The sequence below is a fragment of the Salmo salar genome, chromosome ssa03 (genome assembly GCF_905237065.1).
Source record: "Salmo salar chromosome ssa03, Ssal_v3.1, whole genome shotgun sequence".
NCBI classification, from domain to species: Eukaryota; Metazoa; Chordata; class Actinopteri; order Salmoniformes; family Salmonidae; genus Salmo; species Salmo salar.
The window spans coordinates 16026667-16052912 of record NC_059444.1 but is presented as its reverse complement, the minus strand read 5'-3'; the positions used below and the strand labels follow the sequence as shown (position 1 = coordinate 16052912).

The following is a 26246-nucleotide window of genomic DNA, read 5'->3' as shown; positions in this document are numbered from 1 at the left end:
TAGGGGTAACTGCTTAAGTGATGCTTGATCCAGCAACCTTGCAGCTTCAAGGTGAGTACACCGCCCATGTCAAAAAGGTCTAGCTAAACGTCTTGACAGAGCTCATATCCTCGCATATGTCTTGACTCCACTACAGCAATGTAATAATGTCAACGAGAAGGTGGATGTGACTGACCTTGAAATGAACCTGCAACTAGGATTGGAAGGACTTTACCGTGACTGTATTCTCTCTCCATCATATTGTATTTACTGTATGTGACCTTATTGGCCTCAACATGTAGGAGTAAGGAAATAAATACTCCTGAACTGTGTGTGTGTGTGTGTGTGTGTGTGTGTGTGTGTGTGTTTGCGCGAGTGAAATAGAGAGATCTATGAGAGAGTGATCACATTCGGTTGTGTGACAACCCGAAGACAAAGTCATGACAATAAGATGTATCTTCTGGTACATAATAAAGAACGTCCAAAACAGACATACACAGAAAAGATAGAGAGTGATAGAAAGACGAGAGTGGGAGAAAGACAAGAGCGCTGAAAGAGAGAGAAAGAGAGAAAAACAGGGTCAGATTTATGAATGCCTTTTCAGGAGAGGCGCTACATTATCCGAGTGGCACATAAATTGTGTAGGTGAAGTGGAACGATTGAGCATAACTCAGGCTTTTCATGCGCGACTTAAGAACGCGGCAGTGCCTGGGAACTGTTCTGCCCACCTTCTCTCTCTCTCTCTCTCTCTGGCTCTTTCTTTCCTCCTCGCTCTTTCTCTCTCCCTCGCTCGGATGACGTCGTTGGGGAGGCAGATAGACGGGGGAGGGGGGGAATGCCTCGAGATGGAGAACGGAGCTCTTTCAACCGCGCGCTCCGCACTTGTCGTTCTCTCCCTTTATTTCGCACTCTATCTCTCTCTCTCGTTCTCTCCCTGTATTTCACTCTCTCGCTCTCTCTCTCAAGTGTCTTATCTTGAGATGTTTTTCTTCATTTCAAGGGCTTACTGGTCAGATGTAAATGTAAGATGTTTTGTCCTCTGTTTCTCTCTTTCTCCACTATCTGTCCCATTTTCTCCACCATCTTTTCATCTCTTCCCTCCTTCAATCTCTCCCTTTCTCTCCTTTACCCTCTCCCTTTCTCTTCCCGCCATCCCATGTCTTTGCGTGACATATTTGCTTGGCGTGCTGGTTTGTTAAGGGGACGTCAGGCCTTTGTTGAGGCGAACAGTTATGGAAATGAGCTGCTTCATTTAGGCGTTAATTACACAGCATGCCTCATTAGAGTGGCCATGATGAGGCGTGGGATGGAGAGGAAGAGCCGGTAAACTGGGATGGGATGGTGTGTGTGTGTGTGTGTGTACGTGCTTATGTGTGTGTGAGCGCCAGCTGGTCAGATAGCCCTGGTGGGTCCCTTTGGTCAGCATTGCTCAATCTGTGCTGAAAAAACATTTCATGCAGCATTGAGCTCTGACTCAGACACATTCCCACTCACACACTCACACACACCGCTGCACCCCCCCCTACACAAACCATTTTCCCAATCTATCCATCCTCCACCAATGGCAAGTTGTCAGCAGACAAGCCCACTCAATTACAGTGGGGCGCTGCTCTGGAGGACTGGCATATCCCAGCAAGCCGTTCCACTCCCCACTCTATAGACAGTGTACTTTAAAAAGAGAGTGATCGAGAGAGAGCAGTAGAAAGAGAGGGAGGGAGTGTATCCATTATGTCCGTGTGTGTGTGTGTGTGTGTGTGTGTGTGTGTGTGTGTGTGTGTGTGAGAAGCCGCCAAGCAGACTGAGTTTACAGAAAGAGGAAACACTACACTAGACATGGAGCCACCACTCTGACAGCTAAGCTTTGCTCGATAGGTGAATTGATTTCTTGTTATGTGTGTTAGTACAGTATGTAAACAGTCTTTTGTGAGAGGTGTGCCTGCATGAATGAACAGTATGTGTTTATCTGAGAAAGAGAGAGAGTTTGTTAGAAAGTAAACTTGTCTGTGAGAGAGAGAGAGAGAGAGAGAGAGAGAGAAAGAGACAGAGAGACAGAGAGACAGAGAGAGAGAGAGAGAGAGAGACAGAGAGAGAGAGAGATTCTTCAGGACAGTGTTTTTCCACCTGGGAGGGAGAGGAACTTACTGCAGCTGTTTCAGTCTCCAAATCACACCTGCAGTGTGCCTTGTCAGCTAGCATCTCTCTCTCTCTCTCTCTCTCTCTCTCTCTCTCTCTCTCTCTCCGACTCTCTGTCTTCCTTTCTCACTATCTTGCTATGTACCCCCTCGCCTCCCCACTGCTATCTATTTCTCTAGACCTCAAACAGTGAAGAAAGGGATGTACCAAGCTGTTTTTAATTACAGTTCCAACATAAACCTATTAGCATGAAAATGGCTCTGCGTGTGCATATGCATATCAGTGAGTGTGTGTGAATCAGTGAGAGAGATAGACATTGAAATAGTGTGTGTGTAGGGTGTGTGTGTGTGTATCCGTGTGTGTGTGTGTGTGTGTGTGTGTGTGTGTGTGTGTGTGTGTGTGTGTGTGTGTGTGTGTGTGTGTGTGTGTGTGTGTGTGTATCCGTGTGTGTGTATGCATTTGTTTGAATGTTTATTACCATCCAATAACAGTAGTGTCTGTTGTGCAGCGATTGTGCTGATAGAAAGTTACATCCTCATGTGCCACGGACGACGTTGGTCACATGGAAACACGATGCGTGACTGACAATATGGCAAGACCAACTACAAAGGAAGAGCTTGAGAGAAATAGAACTAAAACAGAACTAAAAGAAGTACACCAGAAGAGATGCTCTGAGTATGTGATAGATGGGAGAAAGAGAGCTAGAGAGGGTGTGAGGGAGAGAGAGGGTGTGTGAGGGAGAGAGAGGGTGTGTGAGGGAGAGAGAGGGCGTGTGAGGGAGAGAGAGGGCGTGTGAGGGAGAGAGAGGGCATGTGAGGGAGAGAGAGGGCGTGTGAGGGAGAGAGAGGGCGTGTGAGGGAGAGAGAGGGTGTGTGAGGGAGAGAGAGGCTGTGAGGGAGAGAGAGGGCGTGTGAGGGAGAGAGAGGGTGTGTGAGGGAGAGAGAGGGTGTGTGAGGGAGAGAGAGGCTGTGAGGGAGAGAGAGGGCGTGTGAGGGAGAGAGAGGGCGTGTGAGGGAGAGAGAGAGGGTGTGTGAGGGAGAGAGAGGGCGTGTGAGGGAGAGAGAGGGCGTGTGAGGGAGAGAGAGAGGGCGTGTGAGGGAGAGAGAGGGTGTGTGAGGGAGAGAGAGGGCGTGTGAGGGAGAGAGAGGGCGTGTGAGGGAGAGAGAGAGGGGTGTGTGAGGGAGAGAGAGGGCGTGTGAGGGAGAGAGAGAGAGGGTGTGTGAGGGAGAGAGAGGCTGTGAGGGAGAGAGAGGGTGTGTGAGGGAGAGAGAGGGTGTGTGAGGAAGAGAGAGGGTGTGTGAGGGAGAGAGAGAGGGTGTGTGAGGGAGAGAGAGGGTGTGTGAGGGAGAGAGAGAGGGTGTGTGAGGGAGAGAGAGGGCGTGTGAGGGAGAGAGAGAGGGTGTGTGAGGGAGAGAGAGGCTGTGAGGGAGAGAGAGGGCGTGTGAGGGAGAGAGAGAGGGTGTGTGAGGGAGAGAGAGGGCGTGTGAGGGAGAGAGAGGGTGTGTGAGGGAGAGAGAGGGTGTGTACAAACACACACTTGGTTCACCTGAAGCTACGTTCACAGCTCGGGGAGCGAGGGACCACAGCGGGGTAGAAAAATGTAAAGTGTGCCCCCATAAAAAGGAAGTATTAATTTTAATGATGCGTCTGACAGTCAAAGGCATTATCTTCCTCTCTATTTTCCCTCCCTATCTCCCCCTCTCTCTCTATCCCTTCTCTCTTTCTACCCTGCAGCGACACATTTGATTTGGTTTAAATGTGTCGGTACAAATGTGGCTGTTTCTCTGTCAGACAATTGTCATATTCTAGACGTTGCTCATCTGAATGGAGCCGTCAGCTTCGACAAGAATGAAATTTGGTGTACTACAAAGCAGTATTCCTCCCTATCCTCCACCTCTCTCCTTGTCTTTCTTGCTATCCCCTTGTCTTTCAGTCAGTCAGACCTCCCTACCCTCTGTCTAAGTCTGCACGTTGGCCCCAAGGTGTGGTGGTCTTACATTAACTGAGTTACTGTCATTTGCTGGAGCTTGGCTTCCTTATACATTGAGTGTACATGACATAGTCTGTCCAGGTGAGTTCAGGTGAAAGCTATGATCCTTTGTTGATGTCACTTGTTAAATCCAGTTCAATCAGTGTAGATGAAGGGGAGGAGACAGGAAAAATAAGGATTTTAAAGCCTTGAGACAATTGAGACATGGATTGTGTATGTTTGCCATTCAGAGGGTGAATGGGCAAGACAAAATATTGAAGTGCCTTTGAACGGGGTATGGTAGTAGGTGCCAGGTGCACTGATTTGTGTCAAGAACGGTCGACCACCCAAAGGACATCCAGCCAACTTGACACAACTGTGGGAAGCATTGGAATCAACATGGGCCAGCATCCCTGTGGAACATTTTTGACACCTTGTAGATTCCATGCCCCGACCAATTGAGGCTGTTCTGAGGGCAAAAGGGGTGCAACTCAATATTAGGAAGGTGTTCTTAATGTTTTGTACAGTCAGTGTTTGTGTTACCTCTCTCCTAGAGCTCCTCTTTAGTCCTGAATCCCTCATTTATCCTGATTCTATTTCTATGGTTTGACCTGTATTCTACTGTAACATGACCTTATTTCTGCATGTTATGGAGTGGAGGAAGATAGATGCTCCAGGGGCTTGAGAAAATAGTCTGAACTGAACACCTAACTAAAGGGGCCAGGAGTGTGTGTTTGTGCGTTCGTCTGTATGCATGTGAGTGTGCACGTGTGAGAGAGAGAGTAACGCACGAGTGTGGTTCTCCTAACTACCTCCGTTACACCTGCGTACAGTTTTGACAGGCTCGGTGCTAACTAAGGCCTTTTAATAAACCATCCATCTGCCATGAGCCTGATCACAGCTTTGTGACTAATTAGCCTCTCTTCATTAAGAGCACGTCGTTAGCAGACCTTGGATTTCTGAGCAAGCTGTCCTGAAATGTCACAATGCTGCTGCAGTTCTGTCTATAGAGTCTAATGCTAACTTGAGGTGCATTAAATTCTTGTGTAAAATGGGTATTGATGTCAATGGGAGTTTGATGTTAAGCATGTTTGAAGTTAATTTTATATACACTGCTCCAAAAAATAAAGGGAACACTAAAATAACACGTCCTAGATCTGAATGAATGAAATAATCTTATTAAATAATTTTTTCTTTACATAGTTGAATGTGCTGACAACAAAATCACACAAAAATAATCAATGGAAATCCAATTTATCAACCCATGGAGGTCTGGATTTGGAGTCACACTCAAAATTAAAGTGGAAAACCACACTACAGGCTGATCCAACTTTGATGTAATGTCCTTAAAACAAGTCAAAATGAGGCTCAGTAGTGTGTGTGGCCTACACGTGCCTGTATGACCTCCCTACAACGCCTGGGCATGCTCCTGATGAGGTGGCGGATGGTCTCCTGAGGGATCTCCTCCCAGACCTGGACTAAAGCATCTGCCAACTCCTGGACAGTCTGTGGTGCAACGTGGCGTTGGTGGATGGAGCGAGACATGATGTCCCAGATGTGCTCAATTGGATTCAAGTCTGGGGAACGGGCGGGCCAGTCCATAGCATCAATGCCTTCCTCTTGCAGGAACTGGTGACACACTCCAGCCACATGAGGTCTAGCATTGTCTTGCATTAGGAGGAACCCAGGGCCAACCGCACCAGCATATGGTCTCACAAGGGGTCTGAGGATCTCATCTTGGTACCTAATGGCATTCTGGCGATCCCTCGCGAGCACATGGAGGGCTGTGCGGCCCCCCAAAGAAATGCCACCCCACACCATGACTGACCCACCGCCAAACCGGTCATGCTGGAGGATGTTGCAGGCAGCAGAACGTTCTCCATGGCGTCTCCAGACTCTGTCACGTCTGTCACATGTGCTCAGTGTGAACCTGCTTTCATCTGTGAAGAGCACAGGGTGCCAGTGGCGAATTTGCCAATCTTGGTGTTCTCTGGCAAATGCCAAACGTCCTGCACGGTGTTGAGCTGTAAGCACAATCCCCACCTGTTGACGTCGGGCCCTCATACCACCCTCATGGAGTCTGTTTCTGACCGTTTGAGCAGACACATGCACATTTGTGGCCTGCTGGAGGTCATTTTGCAGGGCTCTGGCAGTGCTCCTCCTGCTCCTCCTTGCACAAAGGCGGAGGTAGCGGTCCTGCTGCTGGGTTGTTGCCCTCCTACGGCCTCCTCCACGTCTCCTGATGTACTGGCCTGTCTCCTGGTAGCGCCTCCATGCTCTGGACACTACGCTGACAGACACAGCAAACCTTCTTGCCACAGCTCACATTGATATCTTCCCTGTGGCTCAGTTGGTAGAGCATGGTGTGTGCAACGCCAGGGTTGTGGGTTTGATACCCATGGGGGGCCAGTACAATAAAAAATATATATATAATGTATGCATTCACTACTGTAAGTTGCTCTGGATAAGAGCGTCTGCTAAATTACAAAAATGTAAATGTAAAATGATGTGCCATCCTGGATGAGCTGCACTACCTGAGCCACTTGTGTGGGTTGCAGACTCCGTCTCATGCTACCACTAGAGTGAAAGCACCGCCAGCATTCAAAAGTGACCAAAACATCAGCCAGGAAGCATAGGAACTGAGAAGTGGTCTGTGGTCAACACCTGCAGAACCACTCCTTTATTGGGGGTGTCTTGCTAATTGCCTATAATTTCCACCTGTTGTCTATTCCATTTGCACAACAGCATGTGACATTTATTGTCAATCAGTGTTGCTTCCTAAGTGGACAGTTTGATTTCACAGAAGTGTGATTGACTTGGAGTTACATTGTGTTGTTTAAGTGTTCCCTTTATTTTTTTGAGCAGTGAACATGTTAGGACCTGTATATGTGGGACAGGTGACCGTATATTGGGATTTACATGTAAAGTTGAAGTGGGAAGTTTACATACACCTTAGCCAAATACATTTAAACTCAGTTTTTCACAATTCCTGACATTTAATCCTAGTAAAAATTCCCTGTGTTAGGTCAGTTAGGATCACCACTTTATTTTAAGAACGTGAAATGCCAGAATAATAGTATAGTGATTTATTTCAGCTTTTATTTCTTTCATCACATTCCCAGTGGGTCAGACGTTTACATACACTCAATTAGTATTTGGTGGCATTGCCTTTAAATTGTTTAACTTGGGTCAAACGTTTCGGGTAGCCTTCCACAAGCTTCCCACAATAAGTTGGGTGAATTTTGGCCCATTCCTCCTGACAGAGCTTGTGCAACTGAGTCAGGTTTGTAGGCCTCCTTGCACACACACACTTTTTCAGTTCTGCCCACACATTTTCTATAGGATTGAGGTCAGGGCTTTGTGATGGCCACTCCAATACCTTGACTTTTTGTCCTTAAGCCATTTTGCTATAACTTTGGAAGTATGCTTGGGGTCATTTGCGACCAAGCTTTAACTTGCTGACTGATGTCTTGAGATGCTGCTTCAAAATATCCACATAATTTTCCTACCTCATGATGCCATCTATTTTGTGAAGTGCACCAGTCCCTCCTGCAGCAAAGCACCCACACAACATGATGCTGCCAACCCCGTGCTTCACGGTTGGGATAGTGTTCTTCGACTTGCAAGCCTCCCCCTTTTTCCTCCAAACATAATGATGGTCATTATGGCCAAACAGTTCTATTTTTATTTCATCAGACCAGAGGACATTTCTCCAAAAAGTAAGATCTTTGTCCCCATGTGCAGTTGCAAACCGTAGTCTTGCTTTTTTATGGTGGTTTTGGAGCAGTGACCTTTCAGGTTGTGTCGATATAGGACTCGATTTACTGTGGATATAGATACTTTGTACCTGTTTCCTCCAGCATCTTCACAAGGTCCTTTGCTGTTGTTCTGGGAATGATTTTCACTTTTCGCACCAAAGTACGTTCATCTCTAGGAGACAGAACGCATCTCCTTCCTGCGTGGTCTCATGGTGTTTATACTTGCGGAATATTGTTTGTACAGATGAACATGGTACCTTCAGGCGTTTGGAAATTGCTCCATATATTTTGATTTTCCGATGATGTCAGGCAAAGAGGCACTGAGTTTGAAGGTAGGCCTTGCAATACCTCCAATTGACTCAAATTATGTCAATTAGCCTATCAGAAGCTTCTAAAGCCATGACATAATTTTATGGAATTTTCAAAGCTCTTAAAAGGCACAGTCATCTTAGTGTATGTAAACTTCTGACTCACTGGAATTGTGATACAGTGAATTATAAGTGAAATAATCTGTCTGTAAACAATTGTAGGACAAATTACTTGTGTCATGCACAAAGTAGATGTCCTAACCGACTTGCCAAAACTATAGTTTGTTAACAAGACGTTTGTGGAGTGGTTGAAAAAAGAGTTTTAATGACTCCAACCTAAGTGTATGTAAACTTCCGACTTCCAACTGTATGTAAAATATATGACTTGATGGGGTGGATTAGAAAACACTAATGCCACTTTGGTGTGGTGGGGTTGGAGGGAAATTTTAGATGAGCAGAGAAATAGCTTACCGATCCATGCACATGTACAGTGCTACAGCTGTGTTTATCCCCAGTTTCATATCTTATGTATGTCAATCACTGTAACCCAAACAAACAGTGTATATCACACATAACTGAATTAGAGTATGTGTTCATCACTACGAGACTGTTCATTTGACACATTGGAATGATTTTGTGTTTGAGTCTTGTGTTAGTCTGGGTGGAGTGTGTGTATGTGTGTTTGTGTGTGTGTTCGAGTGTGTGTGTGTGTGTGTGTGTGTGTGTGTGTGTGTGTGTGTGTGTGTGTGTGTGTGTGTGTGTGTGTGTGTGTGTCTACCTGCGGGACTGAGCTTATCTGAGCTGATGACAGATAGCAGGTAGCTTCCCCCTGACTACTCATTATTACTGTTACAGCTAGTACTCCAGCCTTCCCTGCCTCAACACCAATGTGTGTGTGTGTGTGTGTGTGTGTGTGTGTGTGTGTGTGTGTGTGTGTGTGTGTGTGTGTGTGTGTGTGTGTGTGTGTGTGTGTGTGTGTGTGTGTGTGTGGTATTCCTCACATCAACAACAACAACTGTACCTGCTATTTTCCATCCGTGACCAAACACCTCTGTGTGTGTTTGTGCGTGTGCATCATTACTCAAACCTTACAGCAACCTGTCATACCTGCTATCCTCCAGCCGAGAGAAACAGGTCTGTGCCTGTAGGTGTGTATGGCATCACCATCCCTTCCCTATCCCCAATGGCCTTCCTGCAGTACTGTCTGTTTTCATTGGGGACAGGGCTGTTCATTCTAAATGGGTGACACTGTCGTGCTAGTGGCTGCAGCTGCCTTGTGTCCTGCAGCCTGTCTTCCATAATGTGACACATTCTGAGCATCATGAACGGTGCTGACCTATTTCCAGCATTGTCCATCCCCCTGTGTGTTACTTCCAGAGTCATTTATAAGAGTGAATGTGCGTGAGTGTAGGTGTGTGTGTGTGTGGGTCGTCATCAAGATGGGGAAAGGGAGATCATATGTGTGTTAGTCGTTGTGTATGTTTAGGGTGTGTAGTAGTCTGGGAGAAAGTCAGTGTTTGTTTGTGTGTGTGTATGAGTCTATGTATGCAATGCATGTGTATGTTCTGAGTGAGCTCTGTGTGTTTTCTCTATCTGACAGTAGCGTCTGCTCCTCCTCTCCTCTCCTCTCCTCTCCTCTCCTCTCCTCTCCTCTCCTCTCCTCTCCTCTCCTCTCCTCTCCTCTCCTCTCCTCTCCTCTCCCTCTCCTCTCCTCTCCTCTCCTCTCCTCTCCTGCTCTTTTCTCCTCCTCTCTCTCCTCCTCCTCTCCTCTCCTCTCCTCCTCTCCTCTCCTCTCCTCCTCTCCTCTCCTCCTATCCTCCTCTCCTGCTCTTTCCTCCTCCTCTCCTCCTCTCCTATCCTCCTCTCCTCTCCTCCTCTCCTCTCCTCCTCTCCTCCTCTCCTCTCCTCCTATCCTCCTCTCTTCTCCTCCTCTCTTCTCCTCCTCTCCTCTCCTCTCCTCTCCTCTCCTCTCCTCTCCTCTCCTCTCCTCTCCTCTCCTCTCCTCTCCTCTCCTCTCCTCTCCTCTCCTCTCCTCTCCTCTCCTCTCCTCTCCTCTCCTCTCCTCTCCTCTCCTGCTCTTACCTCCTCCTCTCCTGCTCTTTTCTCCTCATCTCCTCCTCCTCTCCTCTCCTTCTCTCCTCTCCTCCTCTCCTCCTCTCCTGCTCTTTCCTCCTCCTCTCCTCCTCTCCTATCCTCCTCTCCTCTCCTCCTCTCCTCTCCTCCTCTCCTCCTCTCCTCCTCTCCTCTCCTCCTATCCTCCTCTCTTCTCCTGCTCTCTTCTCCTCCTCTCCTCCTCCTCTCTTCATCTCCTCTCCTCCTCGCATATCCTCTTCTCCTATCGTCTTCTCCTATCCTCTTCTCCTATCCTCATCTCCTATCCTCATCTCCTATCGTCTTCTCCTATCCTCTTCTCCTATCCTCATCTCCTATCGTCTTCTCCTATCCTCATCTCCTATCCTCTTCTCCTATCCTCCTCTCCTCCTCGCATATCCTCTTCTCCTATCCTCTTCTCCTATCTTCCTCTCCTATCCTCTTCTCCTATCCTCCTCTCCTCCTCTATTGTTTATTGTTGCAATTCTCTCTGTCTTACCGGCCTCTCCTGTAAGACTGGCCCCCACTGTGCAAGTGTTCAAGCGGAACTTAACCTTCTGCATCCTGACCGTACCCAGTCCTCCACCTGCTGTTTGAAACTCAACCAGAGCTTCCATCGTTACTTAGCTGTTATGTCTTACTTACTGTTAGTTTTGTTCTATCCCAACCCCTTCTCTTCTCCTTTCGCCCCCCATGACTTTGAGCGTAGCATGGTATCATTAGAATAGGTCAAAATAGTGACATGAACCGTAGAAGTTATATATATATACAGTACATTCGGAAAGTATTCAGACCACTTGACTTTATCTACATTTTGTTACGTTACAGCCTTATTCTAAAACAGCTTTTTAGAAATGTTTGCAAATAAAAATAAAAAAAACATTTAAATATGACATTTACATAAGTATTCAGACCCTTTACTCAGTACTTTGTTGAAGCAACTTTGGCAACTTTGGCAACTTTTACAGCCTCGAGTCTTCTTGGGTATGACGCTACAAGCTTGACACCTGTATTTGAGAGTTTCTCCCATTCTTCTTTGCAGATCATCTCAAGCTCTGTCAGATTGGATGGGGAGCGTCGCTGCACAGCTATTTTCAGGTCTCTCCAGAGATGTTCGATCGGGTTCAAGTCCGGGCTCTGTCTGGGCCGCTCAAGGGCATTCAGAGACTTGTCCCGAAGCCACTCCTGCGTTGTCTCGGCTGTGTGCTTAGGGTCGTTGTCCTGTTGGAAGGTGAAAATGGCGCAGACAGAGATGGTCGCCTCACTTCGCGTTCTTAGGAAACTATGCAGTATTTTGTTATTTTTAGGTATTATTTCTTACATTGTTACCCCAGGAAATCTTAAGTCTCATTACATACAGCTGAGAATAACTATTGGATATAAGAGCAATGTCAACTTCCCAACATTACGACCAGGAATACAACTTTCCCGAAGCGGATCCTCTGTTCGGACCACCACCCAGGACAATGGATCTAATCCCATGAGCCGACCCAAAACAATGGCGCCACAGAAGGGGCAGACGGAGCTGTCTTCTGGTCAGGCTCCGTAGATGTGCACATCGCTCACCACTCACGAATATACAGTACTACTTGCCAATGTCCAGTCTCTTGACAACAAGGCATACAAAATTCATGCAAGGGTTGCCTTCCAGAGAGACATCAGAGACTGTAACATTCTCTGTTTCACGGAAACATGGCTCTCTTGGGGTATGTTGTCGGAATCGGTTCAGCCACCTGGCTTCTCCATGCATCGCGTCAACAGAGACACCTCTCTGGGAAGAGGAAGGGCGGGGGTGTATGCTTTCTGATTAACAACTAATGGTGTAATCATAACAACATACAGGAACTCAAGTCCTTCTGCTCACCCAACCTAGAACTCCTTACAATCAAATGCCGGCCATTTTACCTACCAAGAGAATTCTCATCAGTTATAGTCACAGGTGTGTACATTTCCCCTCAAGCAAACACCAAGACGACCCACAAGGAACTTCACTGGACTCTATGTAAACTGAAAACTACACTGCTCAAAAAAATAAAGGGAACACTTAAACAACACAATGTAACTCCAAGTCAATCACACTTCTGTGAAATCAAACTGTCCACTTAGGAAGCAACACTGATTGACAATAAATTTCACATGCTGTTGTGCAAATGGAATAGACAACAGATGGAAATGATAGGCAATTAGCAAGACACCCCCAATAAAGGAGTGGTTTTGCAGGTGGGGACCACAGACCACTTCTCAGTTCCTATGCTTCCTGGCTGATGTTTTGGTCACTTTTGAATGCTGGCGGTGCTTTCACTCTAGTGGTAGCATGAGACGGAGTCTACAACCCACACAAGTGGCTCAGGTAGTGCAGCTCATCCAGGATGGCACATCAATGCGAGCTGTGGCAAGAAGGTTTGCTGTGTCTGTCAGCGTAGTGTCCAGAGCATGGAGGCGCTACCAGAAGACAGGCCAGTACATCAGGAGATGTGGAGGAGGCCGTAGGAGGGCAACAACCCAGCAGCAGGACCGCTACCTCCGCCGTTGTGCAAGGAGGAGCAGGAGAAGCACTGCCAGAGCCCTGCAAAATGACCTCCAGCAGGCCACAAATGTGCATGTGTCTGCTCAAACGGTCAGAAACAGACTCCATGAGGGTGGTATGAGGGCCCGACGTCCACAGGTGGGGGTTGTGCTTACAGCCCAACACCGTGCAGGACGTTTGGCATTTGCCAGAGAACACCAAGATTGGCAAATTCGCCACTGGCGCCCTGTGCTCTTCACAGATGAAAGCAGGTTCACACTGAGCACATGTGACAGACGTGACAGTCTGGAGACGCCGTGGAGAACGTTCTGCTGCCTGCAACATCCTCCAGCATGACCGGTTTGGCGGTGGGTCAGTCATGGTGTGGGGTGGCATTTCTTTGGGGGGCCGCACAGCCCTCCATGTGCTCGCCAGTAGCCTGACTGCCATTAGGTACCGAGATGAGATCCTCAGACCCTTTGTGAGACCATATGCTGGTGCGGTTGGTCCTGGGTTCCTCCTAATGCAAGACAATGCTAGACATCATGTAGCTGAAGTGTGTCAGCAGTTCCTGCAAGAGGAAGGCATTGATGCTATGGACTGGCCCGCCCGTTCCCCAGACCTGAATCCAATTGAGCACATCTGGGACATCATGTCTCGCTCCATCCACCAACGCCACGTTGCACCACAGACTGTCCAGGAGTTGGCGGATGCTTTAGTCCAGGTCTGGGAGGAGATCCCTCAGGAGACCATCCGCCACCTCATCAGGAGCATACCCAGGCGTTGTAGGGAGGTCATTCAGGCACGTGGAGGCCACACACACTACTGAGCCTCATTTTGACTTGTTTTAAGGACATTACATCAAAGTTGGATCAGCCTGTTGTGTGGTTTTCCACTTTAATTTTGAGTGTGACTCCAAATCCAGACCTCCATGGGTTGATAAATTGGATTTCCATTGATTATTTTTGTGTGATTTTGTTGTCAGCACATTCAACTATGTAAAGAAAAAAGTATTTAATAAGATTATTTATTTCATTCAGATCTAGGATGTGTTGTTTAAGTGTTCCCTTTATTTTTTTGAGCAGTATATATATCCGGAGGCTGCATTTATTGTAGCTGGGGGTTTTAACAAAGCAAATTTGAGAATAAGGCTACCTAAATTCCATCAGCATATTGATTGCACGACATGCAGGGCTAATACTCTCGACCACTGCTACTCTGACTTCCGTGATGCATACAAAGCCCTCCCCCGCCCTCCCTTCGGAAAATCCGACCATGATGCCATCTTACTTGTTCCGTCTTATAGGCAGAAACTCTAACAGGATGTACCAGTGACGAGAAACATTCAATGCTGGTGTCGTGTCTTTAGCATCCTTAATGTGATGACATGCTATTTCATCAAATTGATTACCTAACGTTTAATTATTTGATTGAATGAATCAGGCAATAACTAACTCATTAGGAATCCGGGGCACCACGGAAAATGTTGATTCACAGAGCTATAATTTTCCGAATATAACTCTTCAGATATTTTAATATCTGATCGATTAGTCATTTTCATTAATGTATTATTATCACCTTGTTAGTCTCATTCCAAATATTGTACAATTCTTGCACGAACTCTAACATAAATTATGAATCAGCAATATACAAATTGGCTTAATTATTTATTTACTAACTAACTAAATAATCACAGAAATATATAACAAACAAACAGCAGATATTGGTTACTAACAATGATAGAAAAGTCCCTAGTGGGCTAAGCCGTAATGACAGCTTGGTAGACAAAAGGAAAGGGGTGGGACTGAGAAAGAGCGGGAAAGACAAAATGGATTCATTACACACAATCTATAATTATATTAATTGAAATGCTAATCCTTTGTACATGAATGACCGCTTATTCGAGAATAATTGCAATTTCTATATATTTACGCCGTATGTCATTGTTGTCTTCTCTGTTGGAATCCTCGATCGTCCTGTAGGGTTCATCAGAGTCTCTGGTTAACTTTCATTGAAGTCACAAAGTCTTTTGTTGTTGTAGGTGGTTAGAATGGATACTTCAGAGTACCATTCAGAAATGTTCTCATAGAATAGATGCTTCGGGCAGTTGTCGATATTCTCGTTCTAGGTTTACGATATTCTTGTTCGAGGTTTAAGCATCTCCAATCCAAAATTCAATCTAGAATTGGCTTCCTATTTCGCAACAAAGCCTCCTTCACTCATGCTGCCAAACACACCCTCGTAAAACTGACTATCCTACCGATCCTTGACTTCGGCGATGTCATTTACAAAACAGCCTCTAACACTCTACTCAGCAAATTGGATGTAGTCTATCACAGTGCCATCCGTTTTGTCACTAAAGCCCCATATACTACCATCCACTGCGACCTGTATGCTCTCGTTGGCTGGCCCTCGCTACATATCCGTCACCAAACTCACTGGCTCCAGGTCATCTATAAGTCTTTGCTAGGTAAAGCCCCGCCTTATCTCAGCTCACTGGTCACCATAGCAACACCCATAACACACGCTCCAGCAGGTATATTTCACTGTTCATCCCCAAAGCCAACAACTCCTTTGGCCGCAGAGCAGCTTACAGATCACTGCACCTGTACAGCCCCTAATGCCCCTGCCCCGAAGCTAGCACCAGTTAGCCGTGAGCCAGGCGCATCTCCCGGCTAGCAAACTAAATTACTAAAACTACAATACCTCTTTCGCCATCTGGCCCGGACCGTTTGTCGACACGGCGCCCCACCGTACCACCACGACTGGTCCGCAGAAGTAATTCCATTCGATGTGCCCTCAACGGGCCTTTACCGGATGTCGGAGCAGACGCTTCTACATACCCCAGCCTGCTAACTTTAAACGCTGTGTCTCCCACCTGCTAGCGTAGTAACGACTACCCCGCGGCTTCCCTGTTCCATCTATTGCTGTTCACTGGACCCTATGATCACTTGGCTACATAGCTGATGCCTACTGGACTGTTCATTTATCACGGTACTCCACTTTGTTTATTTTCTGTTTATCTGTCGGCCCTAGCCCCGAACTCAGGCCCTCTGCCCATTCATCGCCATTTTACCTGTTGTTATTGTCTTAGCTGATTAGCTGTTGTTGTCTTACCCATTGTTGTCTTAGCTAGCTTTCCAAATCAACACCTGTGATTGCTTTATGCCTCGATTTATGTCTCTCTCAAATGTCAATATGGCTTGTATACTGTTGTTTAGGATAGTTATGATTATTTTAGTTTACTGTGGAGCCCCTAGTCCCACTCTACATGCCTCAAATACCTCCTTTGTCCCATCTCCCACACATGCGGTGACCTTACCCAGTATACCTAGCGTGTCCAGAGATGGAACCTCTCTTATCATCATTCAGTGCCTGGGCTTACCTCGACTGTACCCGCACCCCACCATACCCCTATCTGGACATTATGCCCTGAATCTATTCTACCACGCCCAGAAATCTGCTCTTATATTCTCTGTCCCCAACGCACTAGATGACCAGTTTTGATAGCCTTTAGCCGTACCCTCATCCTACTCCTCCTCTGTTCCTCGGGTGATGTGGAGGTTAACCAGGCACTTTCATTTGTTGACTTCTGTAATCGAAAAAGCCTTGGTTTCATGCATGTTAACATCAGAAGCCTCCTCCCTAACTTTGTTTTACTTATTGCTTTAGCACACTCCGCCAACCCTGATGTCCTTGCCGTGTCTGAATCCTGGCTTAGGAAGGCCACCAAAAATTCAGAGATTTCCATACCCAACTACATCATTTTCCGTCAAGATAGAACTGCAAAAAGAGGAGGAGTTGCAATCTACTGCAGAGATAGCTTGCAAAGTTCTGTAATACTTTCCAGGTCTATGCCCAAACAGTTCGAGCTTCTAATTAAAAAAAATTATCTCTCCAGAAAAAAGTCTCTCACTGTTGCCACCTGTTACAGACCCCCCTCAGCTCCCAGCTGTGCCCTGGACACCATATGTGAATTGATTGCCCCTCATCTATCTTCAGAGTTCGTTCTGTTAGGTGACCTAAACTGGGATATGCTTAACACCCCGGCAGTCCTACAATCTAAGCTAGATGCTGCCCTCAATCTCACACAAATGATCAAGGAACCCACCAGGTACAACCCTAAATCCGTAAACATGGGCACCCTCATAGATATTATCCTGACCAACTTGCCCTCCAAATACACCTCTGCTGTTTTCAGTCAGGATCTCAGCGATTACTGCCTCATTGCCTGCATCCGCTATGGGTCCGCGGTCAAACGACCACCCCACATCACTGTCAAACGCTCCCTAAAACACTTCTGCGAGCAGGCCTTTCTAATCGACCTGGCCCGGGTATCCTGGAACGATATTGACCTCATCCCGTCAGTCAAGCATGCCCCTTTCAAAAAATGTAGAACTATGAACAGATATAGCCCTTGGTTCACTCCAACCTGACTGCCCTTGTCCAGCACAAAAATATCCTGTGGCGGACTGCAGTAGCATCAAATAGTCGCCGCGATATGCAACTATTCAGGGAAGTCAGGAACCAATACACGCAGTCAGTCAGGAAAGCAAAGGCTAGCTTTTTCAAACAGAAATTTGCATCCTGTAGCTCTAACTCCAAAAACGTTTGGGACACTGTAAAGTCCATGGAGAAGAAGAGCACCTCCTCCCAGCTGCCCACTGCACTGAGGCTAGGTAACACGGTCACCACCAATAAATCCATGATAATCGAAAATTTCAATAAGCATTTCTCTATGGCTGGCCATGCTTTCCTCCTGGCCACCCCAACCCCGGCCAACAGCTCCGCACCCCCCGCAGCTACTTGCCCGAGCCTCCCCAGCTTCTCCTTCACCCAAATCCAGATAGCAGATGTTCTGAAAGAGCTGCAAAACCTGGACCCGTACAAATCAGCTGGGCTAGACAATCTGGACCCTCTCTTTCAAAAATTATCCGCCGCCATTGTTGCAACCCCCATTACCAGTCTGTTCAACCTCTCTTTTGTGTCGTCCGAGATCCATAAAGATTGGAAAGCTGCCGCGTTCATCCCCCTCTTCAAAGGGGGTGACACTCTAGACCAAAACTCTTATAGACCTATATCCATCCTGCCCTGCCTTTCTAAAGCCAAGTTAATAAACAGATCACTGACCATTTCGAATCCCACCGTACCTTCTCCGCTGTGCAATCCTGTTTCCGAGCTGGTCACGGGTGAACCTGAGCCACACTCAAGGTACTAAACGATATCATAACCGCCATTGATAAAAGACAGTACTGTGAAGCCGTCTTCATCGACCTGGCCAAGGCTTTCGACTCTGTCAATCACCGTATTCTTATCGGCAGACTCAATAGCCTTGGTTTCTCAAATGACTGCCTCGCCCGGTTCACCAACTACTTCACAGACAGAGTTCAGTGTGTCAAATCGGAGGGCCTGTTGTCCGGACCTCTCGCAGTCTCTATGGGGGTACCACAGGGTTCAATTCTCGGGCCGACTCTTTTCTCTGTATATATCAACGATGTCGCTCTTGCTGCGGATGATTCCCTGATCCACCTCTACGTAGACGAAACCATTCTGTATACATCTGGCCCTTCTTTGGACACTGTGTTAACTAACCTCCAAACGAGCTTCAATGCCATACAACACTTCCGTGGCCTCCAACTGCTCTTAACCTCTTACATCTAGACGTTCCGCTAGCGGAACACCTGCTCCAATATCCAATGATAGGCGTGGCGCGAATGACAAATTCCTCAAAAATACAAAAACTTCAATTTTTCAAACATATGACTATTTCACAGCATTTTAAAGACAAGACTCTCATTTATCTAACCACACTGTCTGATTTCAAAAAGGCTTTACAGCGAAAGCAAAACATTAGATTATGTCAGCAGAGTACCAAGCCAGAAATAATCAGACACCCATTTTTCAAGCTAGCATATAATGTCACAAAAACCTAACCTTTGATGATCTTCATCAGATGACACACCTAGGACATTATGTTAAACAATACATGCATGTTTTGTTCAATCAAGTTCATATTTATATCAAAAAACAGCTTTTTACATAAGCATGTGACGTTCAGAACTAGCATACCCCCCGCAAACTTCCGGGGAATTTGCTAACAATTTACTAAATTACTCACGATAAACGTTCACGAAAAGCATAACAATTATTTTAAGAATTATAGATACAGAACTCCTCTATGCACTCGATATGTCTGATTTTAAAATAGCTTTTTGGTGAAAGCACATTTTGCAATATTCTAAGTACATAGCCCAGCCATCACGGGCTAGCTATTTAGACACCCGGCAAGTTTAGCACTCACCAATATCAGATTTACTATTATAAAAGTTTGATTACCTTTTGTTGTCTTCGTCAGAATGCACTCCCAGGACTGCTACTTCAATAACAAATGTTGGTTTGGTCCAAAATAATCCATCGTTATATCCGAATAGCGGCGTTTTGTTCGTGCGTCCTAGACACTATCCGAAATGGGAAATCAGGGTCGTGCGCATGGCGCAATTCGTGACAAAAAAATTCTAAATATTCCATTACCGTACTTCGAAGCATGTCAACCGCTGTTTAAAATCCATTTTTATGCCATTTTTCTCGTAAAAAAGCGATAATATTCCGACCGGGAATGTCCATTTAGCTAAACAGAGGAAAGAAAACAAAGCTTTCGGTCGACGCGGGCACGAGCCTGAGTCTCACAGTACTGTAACCAGCCACTACCCAAACGCGCTACTTTGTTTCAGCCAGAGCCTGCAACGCCACGATTCAGCGTTTTGCCACCTTCTGAGAGCCTATGGCAGCCGTAGGAAGTGTCACGGGACAGCTAAGATCCTCACTCTTCAATAAACAGAGACAAGAAGAACGACACCTTGTCAGACAGGCCACTTCCTGCATGAAATCTTCTCAGGTTTTTGCCTGCCATATGAGTTCTGTTATACTCACAGACACCATTCAAACAGTTTTAGAAACTTTAGGGTGTTTTCTATCCAAAGCCAATAATTATATGCATATTCTAGTTACTGGGCAGGAGTAGTAACCTGATGATCTTCATCAGATGACACACCTAGGACATTATGTTATACAATACATGCATGTTTTGTTCAATCAAGTTCATATTTATATCAAAAACCAGCTTTTTACATTAGCATGTGACGTTCAGAACTAGCATACCCCCCGCAAACCACGGGCTAGCTATTTAGACACCCACCAAGTTTAGCCCTGACCAAACTCCGATTTACTATTAGAAAAGTTTGATTACCTTTGGTGTTCTTCGTCAGAATGCACTCCCAGGACTGCTACTTCAATAACAAATGTTGGTTTGGTTCAAAATAATCCATTGTTATATCCAAATAGCGGCGTTTTGTTCGTGCGTTCAAGACACTATCCGAAGTGTAAATAAGGGTCACGAGCATGGCGCATTTCGTGACAAAAGATTTCAAAATATTCCATTACCGTACTTCGAAGCATGTCAACCGCTGTTTAAAATAAATTTTTATGCCATTTTTCTCGTAAAAAAGCGATAATATTCCGACCGGGAATCTGCGTTTAGGTAAAAAGACGAAAGAAAATAAAGCACGGGGTCGACTCGGGCACGAGCCTGAGTCTCACAGTACTGTGACCAGCCACTATCCAAACGCGCAACTTTTTTTCAGCCAGAGCCTGCAAAGCCACGATTCAGCTTTTTGCCGCCTTCTGAGAGCCCATGGGAGCCGTAGGAAGTGTCACGTAACAGCAGAGATCCCCTGTAATGGATAGAGATAATCAAGAAGGGCAAGAAATTGTCAGACAGGGCACTTCCTGCATGGAATCTTCTCAGGTTTTGGCCTGCCAAATGAGTTCTGTTATACTCACAGACACCATTCAAACAGTTTTATAAACTTTGGAGTGTTTTCTATCCAAAGCTAATAATTATATGCATATTCTAGTTTCTGGGCAGGAGTAATAATCAGATTAAATCGGGTACGTTTTTTATCCGGCCGTGAAAATACTGCCCCCTAGCCATAACAGGTTAATTTGCTAAATTGTAAATACTTCGCTACTATGGCCTATTTATTGCCTTACCTCCTCACGCCATTTGCACACACTGTATATAGACTTCCTTTTTTTCTATTGTGTTATTGATTGTACGGTTGTTTATTCCATGTGTAACTCTGTGTTGTTGTTTGTGTCGCACTGCTTTGCTTTATCTTGGCCAGGTCACAGTTGTAAATGAGAACTTGTTCTCAACTAGCTTACATGGTTAAATAAAGGTGAAATAAAAAAATAAAATGAATAAAAAACGTAATTTCTAGCTGCAGACTAGTAATTAGTGTCGTCTAGAATTTGCTCCTTCTGTAGTGAATCGATTGTCTCAGAGTTTACCCATACACTTAGCTTGGAGTCATTAAAACTCATTTTTCAACCACTCCACAAATTTCTTGTTAATTACATCTAGACGTTCCGCTAGCGGAACACCTGCTCCAATATCCAATGATAGGCGTGGCGCGAAATACAAACTCCTCGAAAATCCCCAAACTTCCATTTTTCTAACATATGACTATTTTACACCATTTTAAAGACAAGACTCTCCTTTATCTAACCACACTGTCCGATTTCAAAAAGGCTTTACAGCGAAAGCAAAACATTAGATTATGTCAGCAGAGTACCCAGCCAGAAATAATCAGACACCCATTTTTCAAGCTAGCATATAATGTCACAAAAAACAAAACCACAGCTAAATGCAGCACTAACCTTTGATGATCTTCATCAGATGACACTCCTAGGACATTATGTTATACAATACATGCATGTTTTGTTCAATCAAGTTCATATTTATATCAAAAACCAGCTTTTTACATTAGCATGTGATGTTCAGAACTAGCATTCCCACCGAACACTTCCGGTGAATTTACTAAATTACTCACGATAAACGTTCACAAAAAACATAACAATTATTTTAAGAATTATAGATACAGAACTCCTTTATGCAATCGCGGTGTCAGATTTTAAAATAGCTTTTCGGTGAAAGCACATTTTGCAATATTTTGAGTAGATAGCCCGGCCATCATGGCTAGCTATTTTGACACCCACCAAGTTTGGTACTCACCAAACTCAGATTTACTATAAGAAAAGTTTGATTACCTTTGCTGTTCTTCGTCAGAATGCACTCCCAGGACTTCTACTTCAATAACAAATGTTGGTTTGGTTCCAAATAATCCATAGTTTTATCCAATTAGCGGCGTTTTGTTGTGCGTTCAAGACACTATCCGAAGGGTAAAGAAGGGTGACGCGCCCGGCGCGTTTCGTGACAAAAAATGTCTAAATATTCCATTACCGTACTTCGAAGCATGTCAACCGCTGTTGAAAAAATCTATTTTTATGCGATTTTTCTCATAAAAAAGCGATAATATTCTCGACCGGGAAACCCTGTTTTCGTTCAAAGAAAATAAAAACATGGAGTCGTCTCGTGCACGCGCACGCCAGTCTCATTGTTCTCAGATCGACCACTTACCAAATGCGCTACTGTTTTTCAGCCATGGCCTGCAAAGTCATCATTCAACGTTCTGGCGCCTTCTGAGAGCCTATGGGAGCGTTAGAAAATGGCACGTTACAGCAGAGATCCCCTGTTTTGGATAGAGATGATCAAGAAGGCCAAGAAATAGTCAGAGAGGGCGCTTCCTGTTTGGAATCTTCTCAGGTTTTGGCCTGCCAAATGAGTTCTGTTATACTCACAGTCACCATTCAAACAGTTTTAGAAACTTTGGAGTGTTTTCTATCCAAAGCTAATAATTATATGCATATTCTAGTTTCTGGGCAGGAGTAATAATCAGATTAAATCGGGTACGTTTTTTTATCCGGCCGTGAAAATACTGCCCCCTATCCATAACAAGTTAACAAACTATAGTTTTGGCATGTTGGTTAGGACATCTACTTTGTGCATGACACAAGTCATTTTTCCATTAATTGTTTACAGACAGATTATTTCACTTATAATTCACTGTATCACAATTCCAGTGAGTCAGAAGTTTACATACACTAAGTTGACTGTGCCTTTAAACAGCTAGATAAATTCCAGAAAATGATGTCATGGCTTTAGAAGCTTCTGATAGGCTAATTGACATAATTTGAGTCAATTGGAGGTGTACCTGTGGATGTATTTCAAGGCCTACCTTCAAACTCAGTACCTCTTTGCTTTTCATGAGAAAATCAAAAGAAATCAACCAAGACCTGAGAAAAAAAATCTTACGCTCAGCATGGAAGAAGCCACTGCTCCAAAACCGCCATAAAAAGCCATACTACGGTTTGCAACTGCACATGGGGACAAAGATCATACTTTTTGGAGAAATGTCCTCTGGTTTGATAAAACAAAAATAAAACTGTTTGCCCATAATGACCATCGTTATGTTTGGAGGAAAAAGGGTGAGACTTGCAAGCCAAAGAACACCATCCCAACCGTGAAGCATGGGGGTGGCAGCATCATGTTGTGTGGGTGCTTTGCTGCAGGAGGGACTGGTGCACTTCACAAAATAGATGGCATCATGAGGGAGGAAAATTAAGTAGATATATTGAAGCAACATCTCAAGACATCAGTCAGGAAGTTAAAGCTTTATTATTATTATGAAATTTCACTGTCACGACTTCCGCCAAAGTTGGTTCCTCTCCTTGTTCGGGCGGCGTTCGGCGGTCGACGTCACCGGTCTTCTAGCCATCGCCGATCCACCTTTCATTTTCTATTTGTTTTGTCTTGTTTTACTATACACCTGGTTTCAGGAACCCTCTGTTCCCCCCATGTCTGTGTGTGGAATTGTTTGGTGTTAAGCGTATGTGCACTTATGACTGGTTTTGCGACGGGTTATTTTATCCGTATTTTATTTGTTCTGGGTGCAGCTTGTTTGTGCATTATTAAAGTGCTCCAGTTGTTACCCATTTCTGCTCTCCTGCGCCTGACTTCCCTGCAGCCAGTTACGCACCGTTGACAGAATTACACACCCGAATATGGAGTCAGCAGGAGCAGGTGCCCCTGGTATAGGGGTTGAGGATGCTCCACCATCTCGGCGCCGCCATGGACCGCGTCGTCCAAACCATGGACAGCTGGGAGAGACAGGGAGTTCCTCCAGCGCCTCCACCAGCACAACCAGGGTCTCCACTACTCGCCCCCCCTGCACCCGGTCCCAGTGGGATTTGCCTCGCCCTTCCCTGGGAGTACGATGGGACGGCTGCACGCTGCCAGGGTTTCCTGTTGCAGCTGGATCTCTACCTGGCAACCGTACACCCGGCTCCTTCGGGCCGTGAGAAGGTGTCCGCCCTCGTCTCGTGCCTCTCGGGGAAAGCCCTGGAGTGGGCCAACGCTGTGTAGGGAGAACTGGAGATGCGGCACTGGACCATTTCGTGGATTTCACCCGCCGCTTCCGGGCAGTCTTCCACCACACGCCCGAGGGTAGAGTGGCGGGTGAACATCTCTTCCATCTGAGGCAGGGGACGAGGAGCACCCAGGAGTTCGCAATGGACTTTCGAACCCTGGCTGCCGGCGCGGGATGGAACGACAGGGCCCTGATCGACCACTATCGCTGCAGTTTGCGCAAGGACGTCCGTCGAGAGTTGCCCTGCAGGGACACCACCCTCACTTTTGACCAGCTGGTGGACCTGTCGATTCGGCTGGATAACCTGCTGGCTACCCGTGGACGTCCAGAGCAGGGTCTGTCGGTTCCATCCCCCAGCACCAATGCTCTGATGCCCATGGAGCTGGGAGGTGCTGCGCTCAGGGACACCGGAGGAGGTTCCGTCTTGTGCACCATCTGTGGCCGCAGAGGTCACACTGCCGGTCGGTGATGGGTTGGTTCCTCTGGGGTCGAGGCAGCAGGCAGGGCACTCTGGCGTCACCCCAGGAGAGCCGGCACCATTCTCACCCAGACCTGTACGTCAAGGCTGAGAAATGCCTGTTCTTCCAACAGTCTGTCTCCTTCCTAGGGTACCGCATTTCCACCTCAGGGGTGGAGATGGAGAGTGACCGCATTTCAGCCGTGCGTAATTGGCCGACTCCCACCACGGTAAAGGATGTGCAGCGGTTTCTAGGGTTTGCCAATTACTACCGGAGGTTTATCCGAGGTTTTTTTCAGGTAGCGGCTCCAATTACCTCCCTGCTGAAGGGGGGACCGGTACGTTTGCAGTGGTTGGCTGAGGCGGACAGGGCTTTTGGTCACCTGAGGGCTCTGTTTACCTCAGCTTCCGTGCTGGCCCATCCGGATCCCTCTTTGGCGTTCATAGTGGAGGTGGACGCGTCCGAGGCTGGGATAGGAGCCGTGCTCTCTCAGCGCTCGGGTTCGCCACCGAAGCTTCGCCCCTGTGCCTTCTTCTCGGGGAAGCTCATCCCGGTGGAGCGAAACTATGACATGGGGGACCGGGATCTGTTGGCTGTCGTCAAGGCTTTGAAGGCATGGAGACATTGGCTTGAGGGGGTTAAACACCCTTTTCTCATCTGGACTGACCATCGCAATCTGGAGTACATCCGGGCAGCGAGGAGACTGAACCATCGCCAGGCAAGGTGGGCCATGTTTTTCACCCGTTTTGTTTTCACCCTTTCTTACAGACCAGGTTCCCAGAACGTTAAGGCAGACGCACTGTCCCGGCTGTAAGACACAGAGGAGCGGCCCATGGATCCCACCCCCATACTCCCGGCCTCCTGCCTGGTGGCACCGGTAGTGTGGGAGCTGGACGCGGACATTGAGCAGACGCCTAATGTGATGTCTAGGCTCACGGGGGTGTGGCCACTGACTAGTTCATCTTTATATGAAAACGTTAAATCTTTTCACAAATAGTTTAATGTTTAATCACATACTTTTCACAATATTTAGATGTACACCTGACAGCTGGGAAATGTACACTTTATTAAGAGGTACCGTTATGTGTGTTTCCTGTCCTTCATGAGATCACCAAATGAAACACACACGTCATAACTGTCCCTTAAGTGTCCATGGACTATTCCCACATTCGCAAATGTAGAAATTGTTTAATTCTCCCATTTTGGGGATTTAGGAGTTTGGCCAAGTGAAGTTCTTTGTTCTCTCTCTGTGCTCTCTCCCTCTCTTTCTGCATGATCAGGGGGAGAGAGTCTCTGCCAGGAATTTATGACCTGAGATAACAAAACATGGGTTTAGGAGAGAGAGTGAGAGGGGGGGAAGCCACGATCTACACCCAGTAAGGGCCACGTCATGACACTTGTCTGACCAATCAGAAGCCACGCTTCAAGATTGTTTTGATCACACGGACTGGAATATGTTCCGGTCAGCCTCAGAGAACAACATTCACCTATATCGCTGACTCGGTGAGTGCGTTTATAAAGAAGTGCGTTGGAGATGTTGTACCCACTGTGACTATTAAAACCTACCCTAACCAGAAACCGTGGATGGATGGCACAATTCGTGTAAATCTGAAAGCGCGATCCACCGCATTTAACCATGGAAAGAGGTCTGGAAATATGGCTGAATATAAACAGTGTAGTTATTCCCTCCGCAAGGCAATCAAACAAGCGAAATGTC

The 26246-nt window shown here is 46.3% G+C and overlaps 1 protein-coding gene across 1 annotated transcript in view; it reads left to right on the top strand.

The window, feature by feature from the left end:
* Positions 1-26246, top strand: part of LOC106599045 (calsyntenin-2) — a 284039-nt gene that overhangs the window by 1249 nt on the left and 256544 nt on the right. The gene's annotated exons all lie outside the window — the stretch shown is intronic.